Raw genomic sequence first — 10883 nt, 5'->3', positions numbered from 1 at the left:
AGTTCACGGACCGTTTTCTTCTTTTTAAGTTATTGCTAAAGCGATGGGATCCAAAGACGGAAACGGAATCTCTTTCCAAATTGGATCTCATTGATCTTGCTGGCTCTGGACACAGTGAGGCAGCAACTGGATACTGTGGCGCTCGCTTCGAGGTAGGGAGGAGCATCAATAAGTCCCTATTACCCCTTGGCAAACTCCTTGCTAGCTCTGGACACAGTGAGGCAGCAACTGGATACTGTGGCGCTCGCTTCGAGGTAGGGAGGAGCATCAATAAGTCCCTATTACCCCTTGGCAAACTCCTTGCTAGCTCTGGACACAGTGAGGCAGCAACTGGACACTGTGGTGCTCGCTTCGAGGAAGGGAGGAGCGTCAATAAGTCTTTATTAGTTCTTGGTAAACCTTTGTTTTCGTTATGCATAGTGCCAAAGAATGTCGGAAACTGTTAATAGGAATTTTTTACGATGTGCATTTAATGGGAAGCAGTGCCTCTAGGAGTGCAGCATCTTCCAGCAGAATTAGAAATATTTAAAACGGACAGCTTTAATTTATCAAATGTGGATTTTGACTAAAGATTTAACTTCAGGAGGGTTATTTTGTTTAATTTCTTTTTATTATTATTAGGACTATACGTCTATGAAGAATACACTAAATTAGTTTTTCTTTTACGTAGGCCTTGTAATTATACCTGTCATGCTCTCTTGACAAAAGTAGTTATTTTTATCATTGACCAAATGATAAGCCAAAAAGGAAGAAAAGTATTAACAATATCTTCCTTAGTTCTTTGTGGCTTGACTTTATAATTTTGCTGGGAATGGTGTTTTTTTTGCCTTTTTTTTTGCTGACGAACCTCTTATCAGGTTTCCATTCTCTTTGTCAAGTGCCCTTCAATCGAATTGGACACTTAGATATTTGTCTAAACTATGTTTAATTTTTAACTTTTTTTGTGTGTACAAATCTTCATAAACAAGACAAAAGACTTAATTTTTCATTTCAATAAAGTTTTTTGGGGCATATCTTGTATATAGCATAGCCTGGAAATGCACTTATCGCAGGATGGAATAGCTTAAAGATAAATCAATTTCAAAAGGGACTATTTTAATTCGAATTTAGCCTATTGTTGTTTTTGCTGGTGGAATCTTCCCCGGGGATATTTTGCTTGAATATCCTTTCTTTTGAGGTCGCAGCAATACGCGACGAGTAAGTCAGTTATAGATCCAATAATTGCTGTTGGTGAACATAAAAACCAAAAAACAAAGGAAAAAAAAATTCTATAGAGGAAAAACGCCTGGTTGGGGTTTGGAAAGTTGTGTGTAATAGAATATAATATCCGGATTTATCTCCAGTAACGTATGTCGAACTCCAGTAATTTATATCCAGTAATTTATGTCGAAAAAGTGTTCATTATTGTATCACTTTTAGTGTTGTTATGAATAACCTATATTACAAAATTTGTTTTCACAAGCTTCTGGATGGTTTTTCAACGTTGTAAAATTGTGGCAACTAGATAGATGGACAAAAATTTTAAAATATATTGAGATAGGCATTTCTTAGCACTTTTCCAAACTCGATATCTGCTACTACTACTATTCCAGACTTTTCATCGCTGCAAAAAGCCAGCACTCATCCTCCCCCCACTCTTTTCAGAGAATTTACTCTCATTAAACGCTTATCCAACTTTTTCTCTTAAGTAAATTCCTCTACATCTTTTCTTATGGCTTTCCCTAGCCTCATCCAAGCATGTCTTGTTTTTCATTTGGCCGTAGCTGCATTTCCAAATGATGCAATATTTTTAAACTAATTATCTCATTTATAAAGCTTGACAAGAAAATTTTAAAGTTTTGTTCAGGATAGACTAAACAAGGGGATTCAGTCACATTTTTCATTCAGCTAATTTTTTTTGTATACGTTAGACAAACATGTATTTGAAATTATCGCTTGTCAATTCTTATGAAAAACACATACGGTACCATATCTTCTTCGACCTCTTGAAGAGCTCATGTTCCAGAGCGATACTTGATCTCCGTCTTCACCCTGTCTTCTAGCATCCTAATGTTGGTTCTATTTGTTATATACATTATCTCCCAAACTTTTTACAACCATTAACCCCCCCCCCCTGCGCCTGGAGTATTCTACTTTTCATTGTCACTAGATCCACCTTTCCTACTAACAATGCTTCCTTGGTAAATGAAGCCATGCACTTTGACAGTTTTCTTGCTACCTAAGATCATTTCTTTATCTTCATTTATTCCTAACTTTAGCCTAATCCTTTTTATTTTTAATCCATTTCTAATTCCTAATTACCTCATTCCTGATCCTTTCATTTATTCCTTACTTTAAATAAATAACTTTATTTATCTAACCATTTCTTGCACACTGGAATATCAAATATGTTAGATTTGAATATGCTAGATTAAGTATATTAGATTTAAAATAAGAGATTTTATAAATACAAAATCTAACTAGGTAATTTCCTAAAAATATCTGTTGATTTTTCCTCCCTCGGTTAATGGGTTCTTTAACGTGTCGACTTACTTCTATTAATTCTAAAAAAAAAATTATATTGAATGTTTGATTCTGTTAATTTCAATATAGATAGAAGGATACAGTTCCGATGGGACAATCACAGCACTCAGTTTAATTTAAAGAAGAAAATGTTAAAGTAGGACAGTAATCTTAAGAACAATAAAAGCGAATAGCGTGGCTCTAAAATTGCAGCAGTCTATTACCAGGGCTATTTTTCTTTCCAACACCAAAAAAGCCTAAATTAGGTTTTTCCTATACGTTCCTATATTATTTGTTTAACATACCTAACTTTTGACTTTGACTTTTAGGGGGTATCCCCCCACTTTCGAAAATCAAGAAAATTTCCTAAGGCTCATAGCATTTGATAAGTAACACTGAGTTTAATGAATCTTAAGCATTTGGAATCAGCATAATAAGCTGATTCTTTTGGTATGTCTATTGATATCAAAATTTCAAATTTTAAAGTTTCGACTACTAGTGAGCCGCGTCGCTCCTCACAATCGGTTAAGGAAAATATCAAGTGATGTATTCATTTTTAGAGTTGCTAAATTATCTCGGAAACTGTATATTCACTGAAATGGCAATTTTTTCTTGTTAGACAAAATTTTTAGAAACATTTTTTTTTAGATTTTGGTTACCATGTGATATTTTACTGTTTTATTTTACTGTTTCAAAAAGTAGAGTTGAGAAAAAGATTCAAACTTTAACGTAAAGAGCGGGGTGTTGAGGAGGGAACAGTTCCTTTTATGTACGGATTAATTTCTGTTCGTTTTAAGTTTTAATGTCGCTCTCAACTTTCAGTTAAAAAACTTGTTTTTTTTTTATTTAATGTAAAATCAAAGAACTAATCCTGTCTTCAAAAAAATATTGTTCATCTTGTCATTACGCTAGTCCTGGCCATAACCAAAATCTTGTTCGTATTGATATTTTTTCGTGGGGTATGAAAATTGTCATGACCGCTGTAAAGCCGTTCATAAAATCAAAAAGTCTTTCTATTAAGTTTCATAATATTCTTTGTGACACTCAGAAAAAATTGAGATAATATGTTGAATGGATACCGCAGAAAACAGTCCTAAAATATCGTTATATGTTTTTATCCCCCCCCCCCCCTACTGACATGAATAGGGTGGGGCACCGTTATAATGTACAAGGTTGCTCAGCTTTTGTTTACCATAAAGTGCAGAATCGACGCTGTATTATTCGAAGGTTTAGTGAGAATACGGCCTTCGGCGTATGCAGAATGATTTTGTTTATTTTAAGTTTTAATGTTGCTTCCTAATTTCATTTAGAACTTGTTTATTTTTTAATTTAAGTTTATCACTTATATGGGTGTTTGTATATTAAGTGTTTTAATAATTTTTGAAACATCTCCATATGTAGGACAATTAATGTTAAGAATTAAAAAAAAAACCTTTTCCACAAAATAAACCCTTCAAATAAAAATAGAAAATCCAAAGCCCCCCCCCCCCCCCTGATTTGTTTTCTAAGCCATTTGGACTAAACATTGTAAGCTTCAAAATATCCCTTTTTAGTTTTCTCTTGTCTCTCATCTCTTGTTAGTTATTTTTATTCATTCCATTTTTTTAGGAATTAAGGCGAGTCACCTGAAATCAGTAAATGGGTCACTCTGTGGCCCAAGGGTGTTAGGCTGCCGACCCCTAGCTTAGAATTTATTTGGCCGTAGATAAGTTTTTAAAAATAAATCTGCATATGGTCTCCTTAGCGTATTCAACTTAGTTCTATATAATATAACTTGCTACTTTGCTTTGTAGTTTCATTAGAATATAATACATGAAATACATTGAGAAGCGCACTGAGAAAATAAATAGGCCTACGGAAATAAGTTGAATGAAATTAAAATTTAAATTTACCTTTTTAAATGTGACTCTTATTTCCAGGGTCAGTCAACGCCGCCTTATTTTGGATTATGTAAGTAAGTTGAGTTTATAGATAAGTGTTTAAACACAATTACCGGGCATAATCTAAAGGCAGCTTAATAGAAATTTAGTTTAATTTTATCATATTTTTCAACACCACGGGGAAGGGGCACTTTCTTTTCAATTTTTCAATGATAATACTAAATAATTTGCTAATGTGGACTCCAAGATACCTTGCTTGTTTGAAATTTTTTCTTTTTCCGATTTTTCCCTTAATTTCCTTCTTTCCATTTTTCCTCCTTTCCATTATTCCTTACTTCCTGGCGGCTTTCCATGACTTGTGCAGAAGCAGAGACTTGCTCCAACCAGTACATATGAAAAGAAGATGCTTGCTTCACGAAAAGGAGAAGAAAATCACAAACAGAAACTCAGCAGTCTTTTTTGAATCAGCATTTTTTTTCCTGCAAAAATAAATTGGTTGTACTTTTATTTATCGTTTGAATTTAATTTTTATATTTAGATAGAGATTTCTGTAGGTTAACATTCAGAGTTTTATACAGATTAAATGAGCACTTAGCTATCAGGAATTTCAAATGGAATTTCTTTTTACTGTGGGTATGTTTAGTCTCTTGTCTAGTTTGTTTAAGCAATATTAAATGTGCTGCGAGAGCAACACTTTGGTTTTGTGTTTTTTTCCCCTAGCATCCTGATTCCAGCTTATTCCTTGAAAGTGGTAAGGGTGTAAACTCTGGAGTTTTTACAGAAAGTGTGGACCTTATGCTGGATTGATGAATAGGACTTTGCATTTTGGACAGCTTCGTAGAACTCTTGCCTGGGGCCAAAAATCTATTGTTTCTACCCATTTCTGTTCGTGATTCCAGCTGAGTTTATCATTCGTTTTTTTTTTTGCACTTAGGATTGCGGGAGAGATGGTATCAGATCTTTACAAGTTGAACTTTACAAGATTTCTCATTGCTAAAGAAATTAGAGTTTATCCTTTGCTCTTTTCTAAGTGATGACGTTAGAAACTTGGCCTACGGCAAAAAAGTCAACCTTTGAACTAAGATAGATAGATTTTTTTCGACAGCAGTCAATAGCTCTTGATGAGCTGATCAAAGCATATGTCATCCATTTTTTGGTAGAAAAATTCCTTCATGAGATATATCAGTTTGAAAGTTTAAAGGGGTTGACAACTTCAGTAGTAAGGTACACACTGAAACCAAAAATAGGCCGATACAGAAATGGTATCAGATGCGCTTCTTAAACCATAAAAGTTCTCTCATTGCTAAAGAAATTAGAGTATATCCTTTGCTCCTTTCTAAGTGATGACATTAGAAACTTGACCTCCGGCAAGAAAGTCAACTTTTGAACTAAGACAGATATATTTTTTTTTCGACGGCAGTCGATAGCTCTTGTTGAGCTGATCAAAGTATTGTTCATCAACTGTTTGGTAGAAAACTTCCTTCATGAGATATACTAGTTTGAAAGTTTAAAGGGGTTGACAACTTCAGTAGTAAGGTACACATTGAAACCAAAAATACGCCAATACCAATTGTGAGACGCACAGGGGAATTTTAAACAATAGTTGGCTATTGGCTCATAATGATCTTCGGCAATGAGGGGCTCGCAACTTTTGCTAGTTGGTGTCGCTATTATTTGTTTCCTGTGTGTTTGATGGTAAGACCAATTTGGTTCCAGTGGTAAGACATGTAGGGTATTTGTAAGTAATAGTCGGCTGTTAGGCTACAATCATCTTCAGCAATGAGGGATTTGCAATTTTTGCGAGTTGGTGTACCTAGTATTTATTTTAAGATCCATACAGATTAACAACTTCAGTGTTTAATCGAAGCGAGGAAACAAAACCAAGGGGTTGCTCTCGCAACACTTTACTCGTCGAAGCCGAACAAAGGTTGCCACAACACCTCACGTTGCCCATGCAACGTTGATCTAGTTCTATTTTAAAAGATGTCCCATATAACAAAAATGTAAATTAAACTGCCAAGCCAGATTTTATTTTCCCATTTCTTTAAAAATTAAGATTTTTTTTTTAGGAATATCTCTCTTGATGTCCTTTTTAGATAGAAGGGTCAAGCAAGATTTATTTTAATTTTTTCATTTCTTTAAAATAGAGATGTTCTGTTTTTTTTTTGAATATCCTTCTTTTAGGCTTGGAGTTTACCTGACATAGTGTGTATATACTTTTCTCCTCTATGACAATAAATTTCGAAGAGGAGAAAGGAGTAACATTAAAACCTAAATGGAGCAGAAATAAAGCCATATAATTAGTCAAAGTAGAACAAACAGAGATTACTACAAAAAAAGTTGTGTTACCACCTCGCTGAACAGTCTAAAAGGCTAATGTCCTTAGTGCTTTACTGAAAATATATTTATTTTAAAATGTATACAGGAAAGAAAAAAAATAGTAGAGTTATAAAATTTTGTGAATTTCGATTTAATTTCTCTATTTTAAGACACTATTTTCGACATTGGTTTTTATTTTTGGTTTGATTTCCTTCAAATGTGCAAAAAAGCAAAAAAAAAATTATGAATAAACTGCAAAAGCGAACGTTGGTAACTTTACAAGCAAACTATTTACTTCCTTTATGGAATATTTTGAATTTGAGAATTCAATTAACAATTAACATATTAATTGTATATTAATTGCATACTAATGCAGTTAACATATTAAAATAATTTTGTTTTGAAGGTAACAAGGGCTTGGCCTTGATGAAACGTAAAAAAAGACAAGTTTTTTCAAACGACAGTAAAGGGCTGCATTAAAACTTAAAAATAAATCACAATTATTCCGTGTTTGAGAGGAGCTACATCCTCTTTAACCCCACCCTTTACGCTATGAGGTTTATAACGATCAAATTAATTGTGAAGATAACAGATACTGATACCGGTAAATAAATACATTTTAAAAGGATTAAAAATCAAACTGAATGCTCGAGTCAAAATTAAAATGAATAAAAATTACTACAAACAAGAGATTGGCTACAGCCCTCCCCCCTAGTCGTATAAATTTTAGAGCCTATTAAGTTTTTATCGTTCTATTGAAGACTATACATTTTTTGAACAGTTTGCTTTTGTTTTTCAAAGCGTTGACAACAAATAAAATAAACCAAAATAATAATCAAGATGACAGGAAAGAACTAATGAAATAAGTGAATGTTCAATATATGGTGATTTTAATTTCTGGAAACTCAGCAATTCAATATTTTATTAGAAACCATCCCACAACTTTTTCATTCTTCCGAATAATATTTCTAATTTTTAATGAAAAACTCTGTCAAGCCGGAATTAATTTTAAATTGAAGTTAAACCAAGCACTAAGGTGTGCCGCTTCTTGTTTAAACCAGGATCATGCAACGATTTTCAGTCTATTTACTAAGGGGTTGTCAGGAGCCCTTGGTGTTTCCGGACCCTTCTCCCCACCACCCCAACCAGTCGTTTTAGTTAAAATGTAAGCTTGTATCACCTTGTTAGAAACACGAATTAAGCAAGGATTTTCAGTAAGTATGATTCGAGAGTCAAGGTGGTTTTCTTAAACACCGACCTCTCGGCAGAGCGGTAATTTTTTTTTAGCTTGTTTGAAGCGTAATAACGCAAAATTTTTGATCTATGTGTCTGGAAAACAAAAATGGGGCAATGACCCTTTCATAGCCCCTGTCCTTTCTTGGGAACTGTTTAGCAGCAAAAAACATATTGGGAATGACATATATAGCAAAAACACCAGCCCTCCAAAATCCCTCCCCTTCTCCCCAGCAGGTTTTTAGCAGAAAAAGCAGGCATGCTAGATATATTTTGCCCTTGACTGTAGCATAATTACCTTCTAATCACATTTCAAGTGGATTCAGACTGATTAGTGTGGAAGGTAGGTAGGGCTAAGAAGTGGTGATGGGCCCAGTGGTGATGCTTTCGCTGCAAAATATATCTAGCATGCCTGCTTTTTCTGCTAAAAACCTGCTGGGGAGAAGGGGAGGGATTTTGGAGGGCTGGCGTTTTTGCTATATATGTCATTCCCAATATGTTTTTTGCTGCTAAACAGTTCCCAAGAAAGGACAGGGGCTATGAAAGGGTCATTGCCCCATTTTTGTTTTCCAGACACATAGATCAAAAATTTTGCGTTATTACGCTTCAAACAAGGTACAAAAAATTTACCGCTCTGCCGAGAGGTCGGTGTTTAAGAAAACCACCTTGACTCTCGAATCATACTTACTGAAAATCCCTGCTTAATTTGTGTCTCTAAAAAGGTGATACAAGCTTACATTTTAACTAAAACGACTGGTTGGGGTGGTGGGGAGAAGGGTCCGGAAACACCAAGGGCTCCTGACAACCCCTTAGTAAATAGACTGAAAATCGTTGCATGATCCTGGTTTAAACAAGAAGCGGCACACCTTAGTGCTTGGTTTAACTTCAATTTAAAATTAATTCCGGCTTGACAGAGTTTTTCATTAAAAATTAGAAATATTATTCGGAAGAAGGAAAAAGTTGTGGGATGGTTTCTAATAAAATATTGAATTGCTGAGTTTCCAGAAATTAAAATCACCATATATTGAACATTCACTTATTTCATTAGTTCTTTCCTGTCATCTTGATTATTATTTTGGTTTATTTTATTTGTTGTCAACGCTTTGAAAAACAAAAGCAAACTGTTCAAAAAATGTATAGTCTTCAATAGAACGATAAAAACTTAATAGGCTCTAAAATTTATACGACTAGGGGGGAGGGCTGTAGCCAATCTCTTGTTTGTAGTAATTTTTATTCATTTTAATTTTGACTCGAGCATTCAGTTTGATTTTTAATCCTTTTAAAATGTATTTATTTACCGGTATCAGTATCTGTTATCTTCACAATTAATTTGATCGTTATAAACCTCATAGCGTAAAGGGTGGGGTTAAAGAGGATGTAGCTCCTCTCAAACACGGAATAATTGTGATTTATTTTTAAGTTTTAATGCAGCCCTTTACTGTCGTTTGAAAAAACTTGTCTTTTTTTACGTTTCATCAAGGCCAAGCCCTTGTTACCTTCAAAACAAAATTATTTTAATATGTTAACTGCATTAGTATGCAATTAATATACAATTAATATGTTAATTGTTAATTGAATTCTCAAATTCAAAATATTCCATAAAGGAAGTAAATAGTTTGCTTGTAAAGTTACCAACGTTCGCTTTTGCAGTTTATTCATAATTTTTTTTTTGCTTTTTTGCACATTTGAAGGAAATCAAACCAAAAATAAAAACCAATGTCGAAAATAGTGTCTTAAAATAGAGAAATTAAATCGAAATTCACAAAATTTTATAACTCTACTATTTTTTTTCTTTCCTGTATACATTTTAAAATAAATATATTTTCAGTAAAGCACTAAGGACATTAGCCTTTTAGACTGTTCAGCGAGGTGGTAACACAACTTTTTTTGTAGTAATCTCTGTTTGTTCTACTTTGACTAATTATATGGCTTTATTTCTGCTCCATTTAGGTTTTAATGTTACTCCTTTCTCCTCTTCGAAATTTATTGTCATAGAGGAGAAAAGTATATACACACTATGTCAGGTAAACTCCAAGCCTAAAAGAAGGATATTCAAAAAAAAAACAGAACATCTCTATTTTAAAGAAATGAAAAAATTAAAATAAATCTTGCTTGACCCTTCTATCTAAAAAGGACATCAAGAGAGATATTCCTAAAAAAAAAATCTTAATTTTTAAAGAAATGGGAAAATAAAATCTGGCTTGGCAGTTTAATTTACATTTTTGTTATATGGGACATCTTTTAAAATAGAACTAGATCAACGTTGCATGGGCAACGTGAGGTGTTGTGGCAACCTTTGTTCGGCTTCGACGAGTAAAGTGTTGCGAGAGCAACCCCTTGGTTTTGTTTCCTCGCTTCGATTAAACACTGAAGTTGTTAATCTGTATGGATCTTAAAATAAATACTAGGTACACCAACTCGCAAAAATTGCAAATCCCTCATTGCTGAAGATGATTGTAGCCTAACAGCCGACTATTACTTACAAATACCCTACATATCTTACCACTGGAACCAAATTGGTCTTACCATCAAACACACTGGAAACAAATAATAGCGACAACAACTAGCAAAAGTTGCGACCCCCTCATTGCCGAAGATTATTATGAGGCAATAGCCAACTATTGTTTAAAATTCCCCTGTGCGTCTCACAATTGGTATTGGCGTATTTTTGGTTTCAATGTGTACCTTACTACTGAAGTTGTCAACCCCTTTAAACTTTCAAACTAGTATATCTCATGAAGGAAGTTTTCTACCAAACAGTTGATGAACAATACTTTGATCAGCTCAACAAGAGCTATCGACTGCCGTCGAAAAAAAAATATATCTGTCTTAGTTCAAAAGTTGACTTTCTTGCCGGAGGTCAAGTTTCTAATGTCATCACTTAGAAAGGAGCAAAGGATATACTCTAATTTCTTTAGCAATGAGAGAACTTTTATGGTTTAAGAAGCG

At 33.9% G+C, this 10883-nt stretch overlaps 1 long non-coding RNA gene across 1 annotated transcript; it reads left to right on the top strand.

Annotated features, from left to right (window-relative positions):
- Positions 1-233: 233 nt before the first annotated feature.
- LOC136036859 (uncharacterized) lies at positions 234-4889 on the top strand. The gene is made up of 2 exons (XR_010619794.1): positions 234-393; positions 4422-4889. It is a non-coding gene; the product is annotated as an uncharacterized LOC136036859 (long non-coding RNA).
- The last annotated feature ends 5994 nt before the right edge of the window (positions 4890-10883 follow it).

This window comes from Artemia franciscana, chromosome 16, assembly GCF_032884065.1.
Source record: "Artemia franciscana chromosome 16, ASM3288406v1, whole genome shotgun sequence".
Classification (NCBI taxonomy): domain Eukaryota; kingdom Metazoa; phylum Arthropoda; class Branchiopoda; order Anostraca; family Artemiidae; genus Artemia; species Artemia franciscana.
The sequence above is the reverse complement of the archived record's forward strand: the minus strand, read 5'-3'. Positions and strand labels throughout refer to the sequence as shown.